Source organism: Anser anser (assembly GCF_964211835.1).
Source record: "Anser anser genome assembly, chromosome: 4".
Lineage (NCBI taxonomy): Eukaryota > Metazoa > Chordata > Aves > Anseriformes > Anatidae > Anser > Anser anser.
This window is the reverse complement of record NC_139724.1, coordinates 50,640,267-50,665,926: the sequence shown is the minus strand read 5'-3', so window position 1 is coordinate 50,665,926 and position 25,660 is coordinate 50,640,267. Positions and strand designations below refer to the sequence as shown.

The window sequence follows — 25,660 nt, the reverse complement described above, 5'->3', positions numbered from 1 at the left end:
GGACGAGATATAGCTCAGAGATGTAATCCAAATGTAAAATGAATAAGTGCTGCTTTATCCTAAACCGATCTATTTGGAAACCCAATGGTTTATAAACTGAAGATGGAAGAGGATCTGGTTTGCTGACCTTCCCCACATAGCACAAGCCCTAGCCGTTCATGGACTTCTGCCCTAACTGCAGCACAGAATGCATATTTTAAGTTTCCAGCAGCTCATGTGTGTGTGTATCTGTCAGCCTCCCAGAACCCACAATGACTTCTGAATTCGGGGAATGATTTCAACCACTTCTGACAGATGAGAAGGGCTTTCAACAGCATTTAAACAAGTTTGGTGAAAGCAGGCAAGCAGGTGGAGATGAAAGATGGATAGCATTTTCAACTGGGAGAAAGCTCTTACCCACAATGTTACTAAAATGCTGAGCCCCCATTCCTGACATAGAAATGAAGTTGTATGTACAAACAGCAGGAAAATCTTCCTTTGGAGCTCACAGCACTCTTGAATCTACAGCAAAACAGGATTCTTTAGCTTTGGTGCTCATGGACCAGTTTGTTTAACTATATTTGTTTTCCATGCCGAAGAACTCAGATCTTGCATGTTTTCAAAAGCCATAACAAATGGATATATAAATGTATAATATATAATATTTATAATGAGTATGTGTGTATGAAATTCATCAAAAAGCTGAATGAAATTTGAATGGAAATATTTACTATTAAAATTATTTTTCAAAAAAAATTTTTTTTGCAGTCCAGAATGTGAATGGTTAAGTATCATTTAAAATAAGAACTCCTTTAGAAAACATTTGTTTTTCAAGCATTGTACCATGAAATGCCTTAGAAGTGGCAAATCCATCAAAAATGCTCAAAAGAATTTACAAACGTGCATTTAGCTGACTTACAGACCTCATATGACCGGTTCAATGTCACAGTGCACTTCCCCTTTCTGTGTATTACAGCCTGCAGAAACGACACAGAAAGCTCTTCAGCAAACTGCAGATCAGACTCATCTGACACTGCAAAACCTTAAGCTTAGCTTTCAGTGCCCGATAACGTCTCTGGCAAATATTATTTTCCAGTGTAGTTATACCTGGAGAATCTGTATTGAATCTCTTTAACTGCCAAAATGGTAGAAAAAAAAGAGTCTGATCCAGGAATACAGTGCAGAAACTTGTTTTGAGAGCACTTCTACAAACACTTAGCTACTTGAATCTCAGCTGATAACATTGACACAATAACATTTTCCTGTTGCAGTTTCAAGCCTCTACAGACCACATACATACAGACCAAAACATTCCAGATGTGGGCTACTGAAGTCACCAAACTGTTTTTTTTACGATATGACTGCAGGAGTTGGACCCGAATCTCCAGGGTTAAGCGTGGATGTGCTGGTGCTTAACGCCACCAACCTTCCCTCTTGCTGCTTTGCCAGGTGCTAGGAGCTTATGCTTTAGGAGATACTTTGCAAAATGTATATGAATGGGGTTGCTATTATCCATCAAAGGCTTCAGGCTGAAGCAGTTGTTCAGAGCATCGCTGACACGTATCCCTGCTGCCGACAGAACAAGTCTATATTCATGCCTTGCAGACAAAATCGCCATTCGTGCTGAGATTTGTACCATCTTCACAAAGATCCTTGGGAGATCTGTCGGCTTTGTGCGGGGGGAAACGGGTCAGAAAATACTGACGATTTTCAAAATGCTTGCCTTGAATTTCAATGTCTCCTCCTTGTCCTGGCTAACAGTGCGCTACTGTTGGGACACAGTGAGTCCCTCACACCACACGTGAAGTGCATCGACTGGCTGAGTGTGTGGGGACTGCAAACTCCCCTGCATGCACCTCCCTTCCCAAAACACCAGCAATGGGCCATTATCTTTGATTTTGACATCTGAAGAGAGAATGCAAATGCCAGGAAGGAAGTTTTTAGAATCTGTAAAAAAATACTCTATAAAAGACCTTCCAAAGGGAATATTACAACAGGATACAGTAAAGAAAAACAGAAGAAGAATTTGAGGGGGAGAAGTTCACACTATAAATGAAAAATACTTCTGAGAATAAACAAAAACATAAGCACATCCAAACTTACTTCTGCTTAGCAGAAAATATGTCATTAGTAACTTTTCCGCTTAAAATAAACTAAACACATTAGTGGAATACTTGAACATTTCTAATTTATACCTTCCGGATTGCGCACCGTAGTGCGAGGGACATGAAAGTACGTTTTGAATTGATGTTTGGGCCGCCCCCGCTAGACCACCAAGGCAGAAGGTGAAATGCAGAGGTTACAAGCTGAGTACGAGGACTCCAGTTCTTTGAAAAATTTCCTTTATACCACTAGGGTATCTCCTCAAGAATCAGGAAAAAATCATCTCTGAAGTCACTGAAACGAAGATTAGGAAATCCCAGTCTTTCTGAGTATCTTGGTAACAGCCAGTCTCTATAAAATTGTCATGACTTATTAAATCTTGACTAGCTTACGGCTATCTATATTGTAAACTATAACAACATACACCATAAAAACAAATACTGTCCTAATTCCAGCCTCCTCCCCCCATGGTTTCTTTTGTCGACCACTGTCAGGGCACACTGTGCTGTGCAAGCTATGCAGACAGTCTGCACATCAAAGAATCTGCAAGCTAAGCATCTGAACGAGATCCTCTCTGCACAAGAAAACGCAGAACAACTCAAACTGATGGGTCCGCACCCAGCTTTATGAAAGTCGTCCCAGAGAGGGTGACTCTTCGTGAAGCTAGGGGACAGTGATTTGTTAAAGAAGGCTAAAAAGCTCTGAACACTTATGGAGCACAGATAATGGTTTCAAAGAAACCTCTGAACAGCTGAGAAATGATCATAAGGAAGAATGGGACAGAGCACAACAAAGCAGCAACACTGACTTGGATTCTGTTTTTTTGTCAATTACCAAGGCATCAGGTTTTTGTCAGAATGCTTCCCAGGCTCAAGGACTGTATCACAGACTTGGAGCAGGCATTTGCTGGTCTACATGAAGAAGTGCAGACTTCTTACAAAATAAAATTCACTATTTTAATCTGAAGTTGCAGTGAAAGATCATAGAGGAGTAAGTTAAATAGAAAGTATTAAGTTTATGCTTGAAAGGATGATGCAGTCTGAGAGGAGAAATGCAGAGCATTTTTTGCTGGCATTTTCATAGGCTGGGTGGAAATTCACTGGCCTGCACCTACAGAGGCTACCTTGGAAAGAAGAAGGTGTTTGTGCCGGGGGAGGTGGTGAAGGGAAGAACAGCCCTTTTAAAGGAAATTTGTCAGCCTGTCTACTTCTAATTAAGAGACTGGATGATAATCAGCATCATAAGTTTAAATACACCTTCTCTTTAATTAATAATTTATCCTTCACCCAATTTCCTGGGGAAACAAAGTTGAGGTGATCACACCTTTCTCTGTCAGTGCCTGCCTCTCTGCACCCCGCTGCATCTTCGGAGCCCTGTGGCTGTTTCGAGTGCCCTACCTTTGACAAAGGATAACAGTTGCAAAGATATTATGTTCCCATCAGAATAAAGAAAAGAGACCCCATTAAGTGTTCACATGGAGAGGGAGGTTGAGGCATAAATACGTCCCTTATTAGATAGCAAAGAATCAACAAAGGGCTTGAAATACTTGAACGCCTCATGGGAAACACTTCCATTGAACTCACGCCTTTCTAAACATCAGGAAATCCAGCTACCAGACACAAATCTGTAAGAAACCAGGCTTCGCTGGCTCTGCTGCTCAGTCGGCAGCTTCACTTAAGCAAGCAAACTGATCACTCCAGTTGCAAAATACCCGTGTTTTGTTGGATGCGGAGCATGGCAAACAGGCTCTTGCTGAGTAACCTAGGCATGAAAAACCTTCCGTAAGCAGTTTCCAACTAGCGGCCCTCACCAAAATAAAGCTTGCCCTCTTCCCCCCCTTCAGGGCAGGGTTTTTGGGAACCCATGGGAAGGGGCATGCGGTGGCCGGGGATGCATGGGGCTGGGGCTGCAGCGTGGGGAGGGCTCTCTTTCTCCAGGGGAAGCACAGTCGTGAACCTAAGAACAACAAGGCAGTATTACACTTAATCCGCTGCCATCTGGCTTCATTTTGACAATCCACAAAATCAGACACAACATTCTTCCCCAAAATCCCTGAAAAACAACACAGAATCAGTGTCAAACCGAGCATCCCCTCCCCTTCCTTCCCCGGCCCCTGCAGTGACATTTCTGCAGGAGTGTCCTGCCTACAGATGTTCCTGCTGTGGCAGAGCAGCGCCCTTTGTCATGTTTATGAGGAAAAGGAGGAGGAAGTGGAAGGAGAGACAGCGAGCAGGAGCGGCTGCAAGCAGCAGCTGCCATCCATGCTTCGTGAGCTGCCTCCAAGAGGCCATCGGTGCTGCCTGTGTGCTTCCTTCTCTGTGAATTTAAGGGAGAACCAGGACCATCTATCTATTCATCCTCCCCTGCAGAAACCAAATGGCCATTCCTGAGGGGACAAAGGAGCCACAGTCTTTAAACGAGCTGGGCACACAGTCCTGCTGCAAATCAGCTAGGCAAATCCCCTCATTCTGAGTTCACAACAGCATGCTGCAGGAAGCCTTGGTTTGCGACATCTGCATTGTTACTGAGGCATTAAAATAGTCCAAGGGAGCTCAAATGTCCTCTCACAGACGATGACTCAGTAACTACTGAACAGAGCCATTTCTGTCCACAACAAAAGGCAGAAAGGCAACCAAAAATGTTGAAATAATACCCAATTCAAGCTGAGTTGTGTTCCTGTTAAAAAATATTGATTACCAAAAAAAAAAAAATTGCCAGAGACTGGATCACATTTTCACCATAGCCTCCTAGCTTAGGGGAACAACTCAGCTGCCGGGCTTCCCATGCCCTTTCAGACACTGGAGTGCTCAAGACGCCTGGCCTCCATTGCATCAGAGACCTCCTGTAGCTCCTGTGTGGCTTCTGCCAGCTCCATACAGATGTCTCAGATATTCTGGGACATCTCAGCTAGAGGCCGTGGTCTCTGTTCCATCACCCTCATGCAGTCCGTGACCACATATCTGCTTGTACTCCTCACATGCTGCCTACGACGGGAGCGAGCTCTCCTAGTTCTGCACGTGGATGTCTTCCTGGCTGCCAAAACAAGTGCTCTAACAACCACAACATTCACATCCATGAACAATGCTTTGTTCTGCTTCCATAACGAGATGTCAGCACAGAAAGCAAGACAGGTGCCGTTCGCACGCCTGCCTTAGGGCTGAGTGCCACAGGGATGTCTTCAGGCTTGGTGCGTGGTGTGCTTGAGCACGGCTGTGCATCCTGTCCTCCAGAAGGCTCCTTACTGACAGCAGCATGCATGCTAACTGGGCACATCTCCACGGAGTCCTGCATGTGCACATCCATTAATCAGGTGTCTTTCTTCATGTTCAGGGTTATGCCAGGGAATAACCTTGCCTGGCCTTTGCACATGGACTAGAAGAGTTGGGGGGAGATGAAAACAGTAAATTCCCTGTGCTATGGCAGTGCCACCTGCAATGGACACGTAACTTCATAAAAATTTCTCCTATTGAAACTCCCAAAGGTTTCCAGTTGTAGCCTATGAAAGACCAGGTTCATATCGTGGCCTGAAAGGAGGAAATGGCACACTTGTGCTAAGTATTGTGGGTTTGGTTTTACAGCAAAAGTTGTGTCTGCACAAGTTTAAGCATTGCACGTTGAAGAGCTGTGCTGTCACACATATCAAGCAAATGCACACCTGGGAGGGAGGTAAAAACTAACCTCCTGCGAAAACAATCTCCTGTGAAACCAGAAGTGTAGGCAATATGAAAGGAACACTGACACTGAGGGAGATGGTAAAGATGCAATGAGCGAGTAAGACAATTTTATCCCTAATATTTAAAAAGACTTTAGAAAAATTGATTATGACCCAGGTTAGGAGGACTGTGGAATCTGTGCTATGATAAATAATGCCAATCTGTGATTTGTAGTGGCACCAGATTTATAGGGAAGTTAGAGATATGAAAAATAAACATTGTGACTAGTAGCACTGCAATCTGAAATTAAGAATCATAGAGCTGCTGCGAAGTTTCTGTTTAATTAGCTTTATGTTTCAGGAAATTGTATATTTTACAGGTTCGGTTTGGGTATCTGATCATTTCATACTGCAGTCTTCTGTCTCCCCTCGCAACATGCATCCTTCAAGTACAAGCTGCTAGAGCAGCATCCTCTCTCCAGATGGAGAGCTAGTGAGCAGTTCCCTTTACAGCCTGCAAAACCCTAAAAGGACAGCAGAGTCTGAATTGCAGGGTTTTACTGACAGCAGCAGGCTCCAGATTGTTGTTTCCTTTACCATCACAAAGGACATGCCTGGTACCTCTCTACTCGAAGTCCTTTCTGCACCATGACTAAGTAGTTACCTTATGGGGGGACTGAATTCCTGGTGGCATTAGAGAGGTTTCTCTCTGGGACTTAGAGCAAATAAATACCTGATGTGATGGAATTGATGAGTTTTTGTGGGAATTTCTGGTTTTGTTTGTTTGTTTGTTTGCTTTGTTTTCTTTTTCTTTTTTTTTTTTTCTGAAAAATAAATTCCAGTTTGTTCCACTTTAATTTAGGGCCTGCCCGACACTTTGCAGTGATCACAATGAGAATTGTCTTGGCTCTTGGCCAGAACTGTCCTCCATAAAATCATCAAGTGAGAGATCTGCACATCAAATGTTTACAGTGCTTTCTTCTCAATACAAGCAGAAAAGCTCTGGACTACTCATCCTAAAGAGGCCTTTTTTTTTTTTTCTTTTTTTTTCTTTTTTTTTTTTGTCTTAAAGGAGCTTGTGAGGGCTCCCATAAAACAAGATTATCCCCTCCTATCCTCATTTAGCCACATCTGGAGCAGCAGCTACCTGTTTCAAAACTAATGTTGGAAAGGTGACTGCAGAAATCTGACAATCTTTCATACGCAGGAGTAGTTTACCCTATGTATTTCTGAGTTTCTTTACTGTATCTGTGGAGAAAATTAAGGCTGAATATTACAAGAGTTCAACAACATTTTACAAAAGAACAAAAAAAAAAAAGGGAGAGCTCCACTGAAACATGGAGTAAATTCAGGTCACTCCTAAATTATTTTTTTTTTCCTTTCCTTTATCTTATTAAACACATGCAACAATGAGTTTCTTTACGCCCGTGGTATTACCGCAAGCCTACCAGTGGTGTGTCAGCAGGGATTGGAGGGACCAGTCTGGAGCTCCCGACCTCACACACGCAGAGGTGGGTACTCTCATTTCCCACTCCCTGCCACCCTCCTGTCTTTTCACTCGCTCAACTTGGACCATCTCCAGGTAACTTGAACCAGCAAGCATTTTCAGCTGATAATCATGGTCACGCAAATCTGTAGCATTTCTCACGCCCAAGACTATATATAATTTCAGAATTGTCTCACCTTACCATAATTTTATTCATTTGATGGAGTATAATTAGACTCCTCTACAAAAAGTCTTAAAATGAAAAGATGGGTTTTGTTTTAAGGATGTTGTATTCACTTTGCTGAAGTATTGTCTTTCCCAATGTTGCAAACTGGCAATACTCTTGGAAATCTTTGCTGAGAGAGGGTGTCCTATAGCAATTAAGGTATCTCAGTGGAGCGATATGAAACACTTGAGGAAAATGGATCAAAAACTGTGAAAGACTGAAATATTCATCTCCTGCCATCTGCTACACAGAATATATGTTATTTTACTCTTTTAATGCCTGTAATCTTTCTGTGTATGGCAATTTAAAGCTCTGCTCTGTTTTAAAATAGAAAGGTAAAACTTCTTTTCACACTCCATTTACCGGCCAGCTGGAACTACAATGCCTGTTCCTGCTCATTTATGAGGGTTTTGAGAGGAGAGTGGTGGGCAGCAAACCCATTTAGCTTCTTCATGTAAAAAATGTTGATAGGAAACAAGGGGAAAAATGCCTGTAAATGCCTTCTTTAAAAGACATAATGGCCTTATGAATGAAAACTGCTCTCTTAAACTTCATTTCACAAATACCCTTCTCAAGGCCAGCATTACTTACTGAGAAAAGATCTCAGTGTCTAACCAGAACATGCTGCGTGGCCTCACCGTGTCCTTCACACCACGGGTGGGAGGTGGCAACAGAGCCGCAGGCTCAAAACCCGGGCTGAAATATCGTTAGAATGCAATTAAAGGATATAGCACAACAATCATGGAAAAAGAAAGTGCGTAACAGCAGAAAATAAATCATAGATAATTGAAACATCATTTCAGAAACTATTGAGACTTACATCTTAAAAACACGACAAAGTGTGTTTTTGCTTTTTTTTAATGGAGGGTTTTGTTTGTTGGTTTGGTTTTCATTTTTAAAGGGCAAACTTGGTAGTGTAACTACTTTACACTTTGTCATGTTATTTTTTCTGTCTGTGTTTATTTCATCTTCCTTTGTCTACTGTTTTTAAAGCACTTTTTCACAGAGTGCTAGTTCAATGTCAAAAAGAGGCAATTCAAGTGGAGATTAATTATTTCTGTCATTTTATCTCCACTATTGCCAAAATCCTTTTTAAAATAGTCCCTTTGAGATTCCCAACAAAAAAATAAAAGCAAAAATACAAAATTAAACAGTTTTCTAACTCAGCTCAAGACAGTAATAGGCTGTGTTTTGGTTGATCTAACAACCAGGATGACAGCTTACCAGGCACTCTTTACCTGTGCGGTGATTGCTGTAATAATAATTTGGGGTTCATTTTTATCCTTCTCTCTCTGGTTACAAGAAGATCTGTTGTGTTCTGATGTGCGTAGCAGCCTGGTTTAACTAAACAATGACTGTCCCTAGCTCTTGCTCAACCTACACTTCCTCCCTCCCTGCAGCTGCGGCCCGAGGAAGAGGTCCCATACTCTGGATGAGGTCCTGGAGCTGCTGAAACAGGACCACTGGCCAGCGTTACTCCAACAGAAAATGAGAAGATGCTTCCCTAAGAATGGAGAGGGTCAGCAACGATCCTGTCATCCCTCCTCTCATCCAGCTGGTGGAACTTTGATCTCATCTCGGTTGAAGCAGGGCCAGAGGCTGCTGCTTGCTGCCTGGAGAGATGGAGAGAGCTCTCCAGCTTAGCAGACTGCAGTCCTTTAGAAGCAGGTACACGGGCAGGAGTTGCAGCCATACAGCTGGCCACAAAGTCAATGACGCCTCAGATTTTTCTAATTGTCTCTTTTAGGTATTGGAGGGAAAACCCCAAACCAAATCTTCAGCCATACAGGAGCTGCTCACACCACAGTTGGTATGGGACATGGACAGACCTCCAAGCTCCCTCTCCTTCCTGCAGAAGTAAATCCACACAGAGTAAGGACTGCAGCAGCGACCACAATTTCCTTCATCTGCCAGGCAAAATGCAATTGACAAAACTTCTCTGTCATTTCCTTGCTTCAGAGGATAAAATTAATTAAGTGAGAATCTTTTTCTCTAAAAAGTGTCTGATTTGCTTCAAGCCCAGACTTTTTGATTTGCCTGTTCACTGCTGTCATGAAACACAGGAAAAATCCACTTCAGAATATCTTGGCTTGCCACAGACAGTCTGTTGAAACCAAGCTACCACACGTTCAGAAGGAAAAGTAAAGTGCTCATGGAACATGTCCCACAGGCTCATAAAAATGTAGTCATTAACAAAGATAAAAAAAGAGTTTAAGTGTGACAGTTACAACAGGAAAGAAAATGCCAAGAGCAGCCCAGATCTGGAAAAACACGGAAAAAATCTTAAGAGCGGAAAGACCGCAAATGATGTTTCTTTCAACTTTCTGCAGAAAAAAAGCCCTAAAGTGTCTGCTACTTGAAAAGTCTCTAAATTGAGAAAATCCAGAAGAGATTTCTGGGACAAGGAAGCATCCTGCAAGCAGCTGCAGATTATACATCCACCGTAGTCACCTGAGCTGATGCAGAGGACATCTTCCTCTCCAACCCCCAGCTCACACCATCAGTGGAGAGTCCGAAGGAGCCACAGCTAATCTGTCTGACTGCATTTCAGTTACTGAAGGGGAAGTCTTGTATTCAGTCTGCGCATGGAAAATGTCAGCTTCCCAGAATATTTCCCCAGTTTTTTTTTTTAGTTACTTTCTAAGCCTTTAATGAAAATGGGAAAGTTTATACCCTGCTGGTGGCAGAATTGTTTCAGTTTGCCTGGATATAGTAGGCTCCACAAGGAGGTGAGATTATTAGGAAAAGATAGGATGAGTCTAGAAAGGGACCGGATGTCAACCCATCATTTCACTGGCAGGACCACCGGCTGTATCCCAAGCAGACACATGCCAGGAGGCCAGCAGAAGGCAGGCTGTGCACCTCCACTCCGAGCACTTTTTCAAGGCAGCCAAGCAGCATTAGGAACCAGATCTGCAGAAACCGCACACGGGCTGTGTTTAGCACAGTGCCAGCAAGGTGGTAAGGCACAGATTTACACCAGAAAATCATCACAGCTTCTTTCAGTTTGGTTGCTTGTCCACGCTTCCTCAGAGAGACCAAGTGTAACCTCTCTGATAAGGGTGATATAGCTTTGATATCTGTTTCCTTAGCTGGGGGCTACTAGGCTATGATTTCCCTATCCCAAAGCAGACTTTGAGGTGGCATTGCTTGGATTTTCATAATCTTTACACAACCATCACACCTAGGAGAGACTTAAATCACACTTGGAATAAAAAAATCCAGGTTCCTTCGTGTCTTTGGCACCTTTACAAAGTAACTAATAAAAACATTGGCAAAACAGAAGGCAAATGGCAGCCAGCGAGTTTTGGAGGGAACATTGGCTATGGTTTTCAAAAGTGGAATGACTTTTCCTTCTTACTGCATTTCCTGTGAGATCCTGCCCCTTAACCAAGCAATAAATCTCAATGTAATTACATATTCTATTTTTTTTTCACCCTACCATGGCGAAAGTTAGCCTAAAACAGCTTGGATAGAGTTACCTGATTTTTTTTTTTCTTTTTTTTGCACCACCCAAGTTAGTTCAAATGCTACATGGGATAAAAGTAAACCATATGTAATAATGGGAAATGTATTAGGGTGTGTTGGAGCCTTTCTTGCAAGAGGGATTTTATACAGGGAGCCAAGACACAGAGCTCAGACAGTGTGTACGTGTGGGGAAACAACAACAAAACACAGAAAGCACTTTAAGGAGCTAATGACTGTGCTCTTAAAAAAGGAGAAAAAGAAAAAAGATCACCCATATGAAGTCTAGACTTGAAATCAATTTGCAAAGCCATGCACAGGAGGCTGCAGGCACCCCAGGTTTGTAAAGCTATGTAAGAAATGTACAGACTTACATTATTTTGAATCGTGAAAATCAACTTGCTTCACACAAAGAACAGCAGGTAACATGCAAACACCATTGCACTGAGAGGAGTCAAAGCAGTTGGTCTGAGATGTGAGCATGTGTGCTGGCATTGCTCACATTCCTCTCTCCCCGCCACACGGTGGGCAACTGGAATTTACAATTTACAACTGGCAGACTGCATACATGTTCTCCCAATATGTTAACCGTTGTCTTGATTTGTATTGTTTTTCCTAACATCACAGTTCCTTCACTAGGCTTTGTTGTGGGCAAGGTTATGTACATGGCAAGGCTTCCCATATGGAATGGTTTAATGAGTCTTGGGTAGCAATGCGATCACTAGGGGTTGCAACAGATGGGGCTTGGTTAGACAAGGAGCCAGTTAATGTGGGTGTTTTTACAATTGTTTTACGCAGCTCTCCTATCACCACGTGGAAGTAAAGCAGATGAGAGCTCTTCAGGGTCGGAGAGGCTGGCTAGAAGGGAATATGTTGGCTGAAAGAAAGAGTGAGTGAATAAAAGCAGAGGCTTAATGAATAACCTTTATGGCTGCATCTGAATTTCAGTCATTGACCAGTCCTATAAGTGCTGCTTAGCCACTGATCTTACTATCAGCCAAGGGTGGCCATTAATTGTCCTCCAAGTTGTGGCTGACCCAACTAGTCTAGCCAACAGCCAATGCAGGAACAACCATGTCTTCTTCAGCTGTTTCAGCACTAGGTCCACTTTCTCCATCCACATCCACCCCGGAGATTCAGGCATGATGTGCAGCAGCATGTATATTCATGGCACTATGTGGGCAGAGAAACATTCTCAAAACCTCAGGTTGAAGCCTTACAGCCTGAATTACAGCTTACAGTCATGAAAAGTAGTTGGAAATCCCTAATGTCTTGCATGCGGGGATTGCAAGCCTCACCTGCCCTGGGGGCAGGTTAGGTTCAGGTTTAGGCTGGGGTTATATTCCACAGGGAAGAGGTTATTTGCTTGTCTTCAGCTTCTGTTTCTCTCTGGGGAACTGCTATCCCCAACTGCGAAGCCACCCCAAGAGAGGCAGACAGTGGTGATTAAAAAATTGTCCAGTCAAGGGATGAAGGCACCCTGCAACTTCTGATTTCCAAAACAGGCTTCTGGGAAGTGCTAAGTGACAGCAGACTTGGCGAGTGTGAATCTGCCCCAAATACTCTGGGAGGTGGCATGGAGACGGGAACAACATTGCCCTCCCCAGCTCAGCTCAGAAGGAAACGTACCTTCTGCCCTTCCACAGATTCAGCTGATCTCAAATATAATGGAGCCATAGATCTCCTACTCACAGGGTCAAGGAGCAAAGAAGAGGGCAGGGTCTGGGCCAGTAACAAAACAAAAATCAACTGGAACAAAGAAGGGCATTTAGATGAAGGGAAGAAGAAGGAGCTGTGTAAAAGCAATGACATTTCTGATGGAACAAAAAGCATATTTGCTGAAAGCCAAGCATTGGATCCAGGGAGGAGATTTGAATCATCCCCTTGGACCCATTCCACTTTTAATAAAACATTAACTATTCATTGAGAGAGAGCACACGTGTGTGTATGAATCAGTAGCCTGGCGGGTCGTCATCTGAGAGATGAGATTTCCTGAGCACCAGCCCCTCTTCTAGTAAATGTTAATTGTTTATACAAAGTGGAAGAACTTCAAGAGGAGAGACTGAGGGCCTCCTGACTGCCTCCTCCTTGAGTTAGGTAGTGACAGGAGACCTGGGCAAGTCCCTTAGCTGCTCCACCACTCACCGAAGAGCACACACTCACATACCTCTTCCTCTATTTTGCTTTAAAGTTCTCCAAGTAGAAATATTTGGGGTTTTGGTTAGACAAAGCTGGAAAACAGAATCCCTCTCAGCGCTCTCTGACTTGGACTTACCCTCGCATTTTTCCAGCTGCAGAGCAGCCCTGGTGCTGACCCGGGGAGAGGAGCCCTTTCCAGCCCCAGCTCTCCCTGTGGTCCCCCACTGCTGCCCCACACCTGCCAGAAGATTTGTGCTCTCCTTTGAAACACCACCAGCTGACTAGATACTGCGTGGAGGAGATGGGATTTATGCAAGCACTGCTGAAAGCAGCACTGCTAACGATAGCGGGGAATGGCTCCCCATAACAGCCGGCCACCTCTATCAATCTTTGCCACAGCCATGAACTCAAAAGTGTTAGCAAGCCTGTTTTGATCAAACACTACTTAAAAACAGCAAACGGTAATGCTCTCTTACATGTATCAGCTGGTCACAACCAGCTCTCAGCCTGTATATTTTCAAAACCTGATTGTGCGTCACATTTCCGGCAGGATCACTCCCTGCTAGCTGGCTGAATGCTTAAAAGCAGTGTTTCTCGGCCATTTTAAAATCAAAGGACAACCCAACACCGGGGATGGGAAGAGAGGCCAATGTCCTTCTTGTATCCCATATTGTTCAGGGGCTGGCAGAGCAGGAGTGAAACAGTGTTCTTAGCACTAAGGAAGTAAACTGGCCGCTTTGCAAAACTGTTCTTTTAATTATTACTTGCACACTTTCCTGACTGGCAGTGTCCATCTCAAAGCTGTGTTCCCATTGCCATAACCAGAGGGTAGGTTGTTTTGGTGCCATCAAGTCAGTTATCACATTCCTTTGTCCTGTGGATCAGCCAGGGCCTGCAAACGACAGGCCGCACAACACTGGTCTAAGGCAAATATTGCCAACCCATCATTGCTTACTTTTTCTTGTATATGGGGAAAGGAGACCTTTGGCTCAGTCTGCCACGGGGCAGCATGGCTCATTCTGATCTGCGTCAAGCCATTCCCACTCGCTCTGCAAACTTTATGTATAGGCCTCAACGGGGCATGACTGCACTGACACAGCCAGGATAGGGATTTGAGGGCTGCAGGTTCACACGAACAGGCACGGGCAGTGAGACCATGGAGCTTATTTGCAGACCAAGATGAAAAGCACCAGATGGACTGGTTTCCTGTTGCATTGGAGCTCTTCCCCCAGCACTGCGCAGTGCCAATGTCATCTGGGTGCTTCGCATTCCTTTCCAATTCAGCAAATTCAACTTTGTGAGTCATCCAAGCGGATGGCTGAGCTAGATTAAATGCACGGCATGCCTTGCTAAGATAATTAAAAAGTTAGTAGGAAGAAGCTTACACCAGGCCCTAGGAATTGCCCAGCACAGCTCTGCTAGACTGAAAGCAGCAGCGACTTCCACATGAATAATCATCGTGTTGGAAGGCCTGCCATTAGTCCTAAGCAAATCAAACCCAGGCAGCAACAGCACAGGAGATATAGCAACAGACAGAAGTATTTTGAGGATTCAACTCTTCCTAGAAAACAATTTTCATTCCTTTACTTAGTGCTTTTTATGGGAATGACAGATGTGCTTGAAAAGTAGGAGTTCGTTAAGTCTTTCTAAATGGGAGCAGGCCGAAAACAGCTCTGATTTGGAACAGAATCACAGAACCACAGGATGGCTGAGGCTGGCAGGGCCTCTGGAGCCCACCTGGTCCCAGCCCTGCTCCAGCATGGCCACCCAGAGCTGGCTGCCCAGGACCACGTCCAGGCGGCTTCTAAAGACCTCCGAGGAGGACACTCCATAGCCTCTCTGGGCTGCCTGTGCCAGGGCTCTGTCACCCACACAGCCAAAGTGTTTCCTGATGTTCAGGAACATGCTGCTGAGGTTTATTTGGGACCTAAAAATGCTAACACTAAGAGCAATCTACCATAACAAATTTCCCCGAATTTCAGAGCTAGTCTGGAACATTTGCAAGAAATGCCGAAAAAACATCGGTGTGACAACAACACAAAGTACAGGCTGGGCCAATTCTATGACTGTATCTACCGCAGACACATATGACACACCACAAAAACACATGAAGGAAAACAGAATTTATACCCAGACTTCGAGTATCTGGCAATATACACATGTTCTTTTATCATATATTCAGGAACACACGTTTTATATAGCATTATGTGTAAATGGGATGTATACATGTTGATGTGTATCTCCCCCCACCTTTCTTATCCACAGTGAAAGCAAAAGCAGTTCCTTTCTCCACAGGAAGAAACCTTTGTTTAGAGGAAACGGAGCAGACTTAGCAGTCTGGCTCTAGGCACTTGTATAAGATTACACAGATGCTACACAAAAATCTTCTAATTGCTATGGGAAAGTGGAATATTTGGAATTAAGCAATGGATCACACTAGAGTAAAAAGAAAGACAGCTTAAATCAAACCTTAAACAATTTATCAAAGCATATCTAATGTATTCATAACGTCCCAGGAAAGCTGCAATTATTATGCAGAAAAATAAAAAAAATGAAAAAAAAAACAGGTTCCTTGGAAGCCAACTGCTAAAATCATTAAGGCTTCCTGGAATAACAACACATTCCCTTATGCTCTAGCTAGACCTGTCAACAACAGGAGCCCTGAGGAATCTCCCGTGTTTGCTGGTTACCGCGCTCGCCCGCAGGGCCCTTACATCATGTCGCAGTGCTCCTCTCCCAGGCGGAGCACAGCTGGCTGTAGCTTCCCCTGCAGCCTACCAGGGCCGCTCCTGAATCGACCCCACAGCTGCAGAGGGGCAGACCGTCCTCTGCACTACATGAGGTGGCTATCTGGAGCATATGGGGCTCTCGCTGGGACATGATCATCCCTCCCTGCCTCTTTCTGCCTGCTGGATACGTCCATTTCTTCTCCACCTTAATGCACACTCTTCTAAAACATACTATCTCTCATTTATTGTGTTTGTTTGCATAGCTTATGTCTCCTTTTTCTCTTCTTCCTTCTCACCCATGGCCACCCAAGCTGATCGCCTCCCCTGTGGAGAAGCAGCTCTGTAGAGGGGGAGTGGATCAGGCCCAGCAAGCTACTTTGACATTGCAGAACATGCTCCCAGACAGGAAAACAGCTGAAAATGAGACAATTCACAACAGCAAGACACCTGAGGGCTCTGTGTCAGCACAACAGGCTACTGCTAGACCTGACCGAATGTCTGCATATGCACTTGCAGAGCTGTTTCAACACACCATGGGGATTGAGTTATCTCTTTGTAATGCCACGTTTGTCTTTCATTCATCAGGCAATGCATGTAAAGTATTGATGCATATAATCAAAATTTTAATTACCCGAGTTAATGAATTTTAATTAGATTATAATTAATTTTAATCACATTTCAATTAAAATAAATGTTAGTTTTCATCAAGCAAAAAAGGTATCTTAATATTTTCAAATATGTTTTATCTTTATTTTTTAGTTTTCAGAAACAATGACTGCTGGAATTCCTCTCAGATGATGTTAACAAACTGAAAGACAAGGGAAAGTGTTTAATAGTTTTAATTTATTCTTAAAGTTTCCTAGAACAATAGCTTGAACAGAAATCTAACTTTTTTTTTTTAACAAAACCAAATATTTATTTGTAAACTATTTTCCAACCTCTGCAATTGGATCTATGTCACTGTCATCATAAATGTTATTTTTGTTAGTAAATGCAAACACATGGATGGAACATTGCTTTTGTGAAATGTTCTTCCTGTGTTTTTTATTTTTTCCTCCAATCCAATCTTTTAGGGGAAAAAAATAATAAAAAAAATCATAGTAACTCTTTCAATAGACTTCAGGGGTATTTAATTGGTAATAAGCAGATGAGGCCACCCTGGTGGTGTGTTTGATGCGTTGCTCTCCTGAAGCACAGGGTGTGGATTAAGTTACAGAAGAATGGTGGATCCAACCTTGCAAACACTATTCAGGTTAGCTTGGATCCACAACTAAATTTAAGCTAAATAAAGACAGCTGCTATCTTTACAATGAGCTAAAGTATGTGAATCCAAGCTAAGTGAGTCTTTATTCCTGAGCAGATTTGAAACAATGATTTGGGAGCCAGTTAGCACACTCTGCGGCAAAGAAGTTTTCATCTCCACTAATTTTTGCTTTTGAAAGCAGGTTTCCCTCCTGGTCATCTGGTTCTAAAGAGAGACAAAGAGCATCCTGCTCCCAGCTTTGCCTGTCCATACTGGAACAACGTCCCCAAAACGGGAAGGTTTTAGAAATGAAGGTCCAACTCCAGTGGTTCAAAGCCTGGCAGCAATGTCTGAGCAACTTTGGCATGTAATCTGTTTGAAAGGGTTTGGTTTCAGATGCTGAAAGACAAACATGTTCCTGACTGACTGGTTGAAATTATTTTTGCCTGTAAGTACCAAGGATGAGAACATTGTACTTGTCCACCTTTTTTGGGCTACTTTACAAGTAAAATGGTTACATAGATATAAATCAAGAAACATCTGGAAATGATAGGAAAATTGAGAATTTACAGGTATTTATTTTTTCTGTTATGATATCACAATGCGTTTTCCTGAAAGCTTTTCACAGTCTAGGCAACTAGATTACATATATAATTAAGCACAAGGCTTGTGTTGACATAAAATGTATTTATCCTAAGCAGTCACTATATGCAAACAATGTGAAAACACACAGTAAAAGAAAGCACAGAAAAGGAAGCAAATTAAAGCCTTTCTCTACAAAGAAGGAACTTGCTACATGGAAAGTACATGATTTGCCCACAAACACAGAAAGCTGGTAGCGCAGAGATTTCTAAGCCAAATTTTGGAGTCTTTAACTAATAATAACTCAACCACGACTGTGTCTAAGCCTCTTGTCTCTGTTCTTGGCTTTTTATTGCTGCATGCATGTATGGACTAACTGTGTCAGCTCTCTGTATTGGCTTTGAAGATGAATGTGTCTCTATTCTGGGATGGTTTCACATGTTAAGGGAAGTTTGTCCTTCACTCGTCATAGACGCAAAGCAAAATAGGCAGCCAGAAAAGCAGGTCATACAACTTTGAAAAGATATGTGTTACATACAGCCTGCCCCTACTGTGATATATTGAACCAGAAAGCCTGGGCACACACCTCCTATCCAAGGAAGATTAAAAATGCTTTACTTTTTTTTTTTTTTCCCTAGGTCTGGTGCTAGACATATAAATGAAAGCAGCACTGGGTTGTTTCTGTTTCCGCACTTAGAAGATGAAGAAGAGCAGCTTGTGCTCACCTACTAGCTCAGGTCAGCTCACACAGGCTCCTTCCTGCTCATTTCCAGGGATTTCTATATGAACTGTCTGAAACATGCCAAAAATTAACATCCAACCTGTAAAAACAGGAGCAAAACAAAACCGTTTCCCTGAAGCTTTAGCAGGACCTACAGTAGCAGCTGGCAAAGAATTGTGCTGATGTGAAACAGCATAGGGAACTGATTTAACAAGTAAATTAAGTATTTTCTACACCTTGTATATATTCAAGTCTCTTACCCCCGGGTATGCTGTCAATGAATGCAACTGCAGCTCTGCCATGACAGCCCCACATTCAATAGCACCTTTGTCAGGGAAAAAATGTCAGGGTTTTCAGGCAAACTGTAACAGCAGGTCAGTGCTTGGAGCCCTGAGCCTAATTATTGGCAAAACAGCATTTGAAGATTCAGCGTTAGTTTGCACTACGCTTGTTCTCTGCCCATTAGTAAGTATTTAAGTAGAGTTAATTGGCTACTTGCAAGGTCACTGCAATAACTTTTGCAACAAAGCCTGGTGAATTCTTGCACATGCACGGTGAGTGGCACAGATTAACCTGGCGGCGGTGAAGCGTGCAGCTTCAACTATTTCAGGCAGCTCCTCAGCCTAATAACTGCTTCTCTGTATGCAGAACTACATGTAAAAACCCATGGTTCAATAGTCGATATTCATTTAAATTACTTTGTATTTAGGGCTCAAACTGTTGTGTGTAAATGTGAGAAAAAAAAAACAAAAACAAAAACAAATTTTGCTAAAAGTTAGAAGCTGATTTTTTTTCCCCTACGTTATGCATTTGGAGCCAATTATGGCTCAGCAACACAGCCATGCCCCACAAGATTTCTCTCTACACACATTCAAATATTCCAGGTCCTGTTTCTTTAGCGCTGTTTAAAGACCATATTTCTCTCAGGTGCACACAGATTTGTCAGAAGAGAGTTTAAACTCTATGCTCCCTCTGTGGTTAGTAGCTGCATTAAACAATTCCACTAGCATCATAAATTATGCAACTAGCAATCTATTGTGCTTGAGTCAGTCCTAAATTATGTGCCAATTTGTAGCTCGATTGGGTAGTTTGCATAATTAATCCAACACATGTTCTGTATTTTATCTTCGCTCATAAAGTTGCAACAATCTGCAGACCAAGAACTTCTTAATGAAGATCATGAACTTCTCAAATACATTTATTAAACTGTTGACAGAAAATTCACAAATATCAACAGGAAAAAAGATCAGAGAAATCAGAGGGAGAAAATTACCCTAACTGTGCCTGTAACAAGCTCTAAAGTAGCCATCACTTCTTAGGAAAAAAAAAAAGATGTTAGGGTCATGGAGAAAATGTCAACACAGGGCTCTGCAGAGGCGGTATGAAATATTAAAAATTATTTAAGGAAGAAAATTTTCTCTCACTGCATTTGTCTATGTATATATTCAGATTTTCTTTTTCTTTTTCCTGAAGGAGGCTACAAGAGATACCAGGACAGCACAGGAGACATAATGAAGGTCTATCAAAGCACGAAAGACATAGGGAAAAGGAACAGGGGATGATTATTCCCTTTTCCTTAACACAGAGGAAATAGCCATCAATCAATCACATTACCAGGCAGCAAGGCTTAAATTCAACACAAGGAAATACATTTCCAACCGCTCCAAAAGGTCCAAAGCCCACCTTGATCAAAATATTAACTAATCAGAACCACAGAGTTTTAGTCTTCTATAGATCCTAGAGGTAACAGCTTATATGCAGCCTGTGGCTCAGAATTCCCAAACCTGGAGAGATTTTTGAAGGTGCCTTGTGGTACTCTATGCACCATTGTTTTACCCCCTCCAATGCCCTTTGTTACTACCCATTTCTGAACATAGGGTGCCAGGCTGTATGGACCATTAGAGAGAGCTCTTGAGAGATTGTAGGCACAGTTATAAAGCTTTTAGCAGTAGAACTTACCCCTGTGTGGAGAAGGAAAAGAAGCCAAGCTAACATAAGGACCTCAGAGCTGCATCTTCAGTAGAGTTCTTCGTCATGAAACAATGTTGGTAAAAGAAATGTGCAGACTAGACTTAGTCCATGTTTCCATGGTCATGGTGATGTGAGAGAACTACAAATTAATATATGCTGACATCCAGACATTCAGAGACCTACAAGACTGCCCTTGCCCTGTTAATAAGTTCATCCAAAATAGGAACAGAAAAAGTATTATGCACTTCTAATTGGTCACAACCAACGTTTCATACGTAGAACTCGACATTCCCAAACTATTTGGTCAGACTTGAAAAAGAGCTTGAGCTAAAATAAAAATCCATTGAGTCCATTTGTTCTGCAGAACAAGGCAGTAAATTGTCTGAATTAATTTTGTGAGCTCTTTACTGAAGTCCCTTATATAAATAAGCCGGGAAACTAGTTCCCTAAGCCACAGAGAAGACACATAGGAATCAAAAGTGGAGAGTCCTCTGACCAAAAACCTGTGCTCCTATACTGTCATAACAGGCTTCTTTTGCCTGCAGACTCCCTGTGCGATTGTGGGTTTGCACGTGCATACGTGAGAGAAGTGGCTGTGCTTGCACATCTGTGCCTTGTTCTCCGAGCAGCTACATCAAACCAGGTTACTTTTGTGGTGAACTCTACAGGGTTAATTGAAAGGAAAGAGAACAAGGCTCTCTCAAGATTTTCTATGAAGTCCTTCATTTAAAATGTCTTATTTGGTTATTTACTTAAAGAGCTTTTAAGAAGATACTGCCTTATCTGAAAGAGCTTGGTAATGAAAGGAAGAAAATCCAGCCCTTTCAACTACCTCCTTCCATCAACTGCAAACAGATTCTGGCTTATCTAGTCAATGGGTTCCATATTTGGGCCGTTTTTAAAAACAAACCCAGCACTGAAATGCAAAAAGAAAATCAATGCACTAATTAAAAAGTATCTCAGGAACAAGGTAAGCAGCTCTTGGGTTTTAAATCCTGTCACACGCCATATGGTGCGGTGCTTTAAGCTTGCACAGAGCACTTACACAGTTTCTGTTAATCTCAAGCGTGCAATTTGAAAGCAAAGTTGTCCAAGTGCTGCCAGGTACAGTAAGTAAGGTAGCAGCCATGGGCCTTGCTCACAGGAATACCCATCAGTGTCAGTGCTGCCCTGGTTTCCTTCTTTCAGCTGTTGTAATTCCACAAGTTTCTGCACTTAGCAGGTTGGAAGAAAGCAAATACCATTGCCAACCTTGTGCACGCAAGTGCAGTGCTTTGAGGTGCAGGAGAAGAGGACCTGGGATCTGAAAAAGGGAAGCTTGAGCTGCTCTCAGGTAGATTGGAATCCAAGAAGGAAAAAGCCTGCAGTCCAAGCTCCTCAGAAAAACACACCACTGCGTGCACAAGAGAGCAGCAGCAAATCAGGCATGATGAGGTGGAATTAGATAGACTCCAGTGCCTCCTACAGATGTCACCTAATGATCCCCTTCCTGATGCCGGTCCCCAGCCTGGCCCAGCTCTTGCTCAGGGCTCTTCCCGCAGGTACAAGGGCTTCTCCCACCCACTGCGCTGCCCTGAGCATGAGAGAAGCACGGCTACCTCACTGTTCGGACCATGCCAGTGTAGTTCATTTCCTGATATAGGAATATAACTACTTCCACAAACCTTTAAAAAACAAACAAACAAAAAATATAGTTATATATGTTATACATACATATTAGCTGTGAAAAAACAGTACTTCTGTATCTTGGAGAAAGACCACAGTTATAGAAAAGTAGAAGACCTTGGCTGGTGGCTGGAACTACCAGCCTATGCAGTCACTTTTGAGCATGAATTATTTACAGCACGTATCAGAAAATCTCCATATCAAGTGTCAGAATGACCGTGCCATTGAGATTGATGGGTACATTCCTAAACTGCCTTCCTTTTTTTCTGACTTCAGGCTGGATTTTATCCTGAGCAGGGTGTGTTTCCCCTGCTGACAGCGCAGAAGCCCATGCATAGAAAAACAGACACCCCGAGCCAAAAAGAGGCAGCACTTCTACAGTGCGTGCTTACACAGACTTTGCTTATATTTTTTCCAAATTACCACTTAAAAGGATGCACATTTTTCTTCTTTGCTAGGAAAGGACAGGATGAGGTGGAAACTCACTTTGAGGACTCTACCACAAACCAATTTGACGGGAGCTTCCTGCCTCCTTGGTTTAGCTCATGGAACAACAACCTCTGCAGCCACCACCTCATCCCTTCCAAAGAGCCTCACAGTAGGTTTGCCAGACTTCCCAAATAATGACTTTTCATGTTTTCTCCTTTTCTGTTATAAAGTCTGAGCATCTGTCCACTCGCTCCAGGACTTCATGCCTGCACCACCTCCAGCCATTCAGCAGAGACCCCAGTTCCTCAGGACTGCTCTACAGCTCTCTGCTGGGACTCTTGGTGCTACTGCAACCCAGCTGGGCTGGGTTTCAAAGAAAGATAGAACAGGACAAAAAAAAAAATATCCTGCAGAAGCCAGCAGTAAATTAATAGGTCCCATAAGGGAAGTGTGCTATATAGAAGAGCACCCCAGGTTTCTGTGTGGGTAAGTGCATGAGAAAGTTTAGGGGAGATTTCTGAAGGGTCCTAATGGCATGAGTAAATGTCAAGCTAAGTATTCAGGGACTTATTGCTTCTCTCCTTGACTTCTGCTACTTTCATTTCTCTAAAAATATGGCACTCCTTCAGCATATAGAGCTGCAGAGCAGGAATCAAAATCAAGCTCCAGCTCTGACAAAATGACCAAGGTGGTGGCCACCAGCCTGCAAGGCTTGCCCTCGGTTATTTTTAGCCAACACTGCATTGCTGGTTGGTATAACCTCATAAATAAATCAGTAGATTTTCCTAGCAGAATGTTTCTAGGAGCAAGCTGCCTTGGTTTGGGGCCATGCACAACGTGACCCTGCTGCTGCTGCACCAGCACGCTTTGGACGGATCCAGGCACCACCACCGCTGCAATCATCACGGGGGTCCCCACTACGCCTAGCCAGCAGACTACCTCTGCTGGGGTGGCCAGGAGCTGGGGACAGAGCCCTGTGCTTAAATTACCTGCGCATTCCTTCAGCAGATGTTGAACTTTGCTTACAGCCATCCCAGAGCTACATGGCACGGTGCTGTCCTGCCCCTCGCAGACTGCTGCGGCTGGGGCGCTGATGGCTTTTGCATCTTGCCTCGCGCTGGATTTCTCCCGTGAGTTAGCAGAGGCTGAACCAATACAATTATTTTTGTATTTCAGGGATTATTTACATAACCAAAGCAAATAAATCTTGTAAGGAGGAATCTTATTGCAAAGGGTGAAGTCTTTAACTTGTCCACAGCAGTGAAATTCATGGAGCTAAGCCAAGTTAGGCCAGCTGAGTTTCTATCCCTTCATGTTTAATGATGAAGGTAAAGACCTGGTTCAGAGCTTTATGATACAAAAACATTTTGTAATGCAAAACAGACCAACACCATGCAACTGTTCCCAACATTGTTCTTATTTCCAAAGCAGACATTTAGAAGAGAGTGGCACAGCAGTGTGACTTGAGAAACCTTTATTAGAATTAGAACAAGAAAAACCAAACAGAAAAAAAACATTAATGTCCAGGGTAATTTTCAAAACCTCTTTGGTAATTTCCTCTCCCCTCCATTTTTTACAAATATGGGAACAGTTAACCACTCAGGAAGAATGCTTTGTAAATTTGGAAATCCAAATAATTCCCCTGCTAGAATCAACCCACATTAAAACAAAGATTTTATGTTTTTTTATCTAGTGAAGGATAAACATAATATTTTGTGTGGGGAAATATGAAACAGGCCTCCCCCCCCCCCTTCCTTTTTAGTCAGCTGAGATTTTAAATAGCTCTTTAAAAGTGCCGTGTAACAACCAGGCTGGCAGTACTGCAATGAAAAACCAAGGGCAAACCTTTCTGATGTTCACACAAAGAACACCAAGAAGAGAAACCCAGCCCACCAGAGAGCTAATCTTACTGGGATGAAAGGACTTCGCTACAACTACAAGAAGTCAGTGCAGCAGTGATCCTGTCAGCCGGAGTAAGACTAACCAGCAGTGTCTTCCACTGCCAGCAAGACTCACTGCTCAGACGAGACTTTGCACGATTTGCAAGGTCAGCCTTGCTGCCCACTGCTGCTGCGAAAAAGTCTGTGAAACTTGGAGGCGGCTCGGCCAGTAACTTCTGACTCAGCTTTGGTTTCTCAGCTCTTCTTGCAGCTCAGATAACCCCCTTCCTCCCTCCCTCCCTCCCTGCCTCCCTCTCCATCTCTCTTTGCTACCCACCTCCAGACATATGATATTGGATTTGTCTCATTAGACTCTTCTTTTTTTTTTTTTCCCCAGCCTGTTGTGCATCAAAACTCATCTGCATTTTGGTGGAGTGATCATCATCATAACATCTTCAGGGATAGCACATAGGCTTCAGGTATTGGTATGGGTGCCAAGAAAAGCAGAAGGGACCAGAAGCTCCTGACTAGAGGGAGAGAGCTGGTGGCTCCTAGGATGGCATCCTAGCACGTTTTTGTTCAAAAATGTTTGTGGATAAAGATGCAAGATGTATCTGCCATGCTCACAGGAACGCATCTGGTGTTTTTTGCACATGAGACCCTCTTTTGACCCTTCTGAAATAAAAAAATCTGCAAGTCCTGGGGAATACAGAGCTTCTCAAAACCAATAGACATCTTGTCTGGTATAGCATTAAGAAAGCTTTTTTCTTTATGGTAAAGGTGGTATTGAATGCAAAGTATAATTTAAGTTGAAAATATTAAGGTGTGTTGGGGTGATAAAGTCAAGAGAAGAACACAAGAAGAAAAAGAAGTTTTGAAATGAGCAAAACCAACCAAAAATATGGAAAAAAAAATAAAAAACTTCTCTCTCTGAATAGCACAAATTGTTACAGGCCAAGCACATCAAGGAATGATTTCATGTTCAGATGTCCACATATCCTCTTAGCAACTGGAAAAATGTTCCATCTGGAGGAAACAATCTTTTCTGACCATTGAAATCCACGGGCAACGTAATCAAAAAAGCTGGCATTTCCATGCTGCCCTGTGTCCACGCACACACTATTTTGCTCTTACCTGTACAGCTGTTGCATGTTGGGAAGCTAAAAAAAACAGATCCATGTTCTGGATGTAGATCAAACATCTTTACTACATGCAAAACCAGGCACTCCATCCCTATTAAAATTCGGCAGAGGTGATATATCAATGCATACTGCTGGGAAAATTTACCTGCAGGGAAGTTGACCCCTTTTATTGCTATGAGGAGGATTTTTCCCCAAAAGCTCACTTTAATGTTATTGCTACAACTGAAAATCCTTCCATGTTCACATGA

At 42.9% G+C, this 25,660-nt stretch overlaps 1 protein-coding gene across 6 annotated transcripts in view; it reads right to left on the bottom strand.

Moving 5' to 3' along the window:
• The window catches only part of LNX1 (ligand of numb-protein X 1), a 149,956-nt gene that overhangs the window by 87,467 nt on the left and 36,829 nt on the right, over nucleotides 1–25,660 (bottom strand). Inside the window, exon 1 of one of the 6 annotated variants that reach the window (XM_083835397.1) lies at nucleotides 20,285–20,494. The exons of 4 other annotated variants lie outside the window; for them this stretch is intronic. The gene's annotated coding sequence lies outside the window, so the exon portion shown is untranslated. Of the gene's footprint in view, nucleotides 1–20,284; nucleotides 20,495–25,660 lie in introns of those variants that run through there. One more of the 6 variants, XM_083835387.1, reaches the window with a different exon arrangement.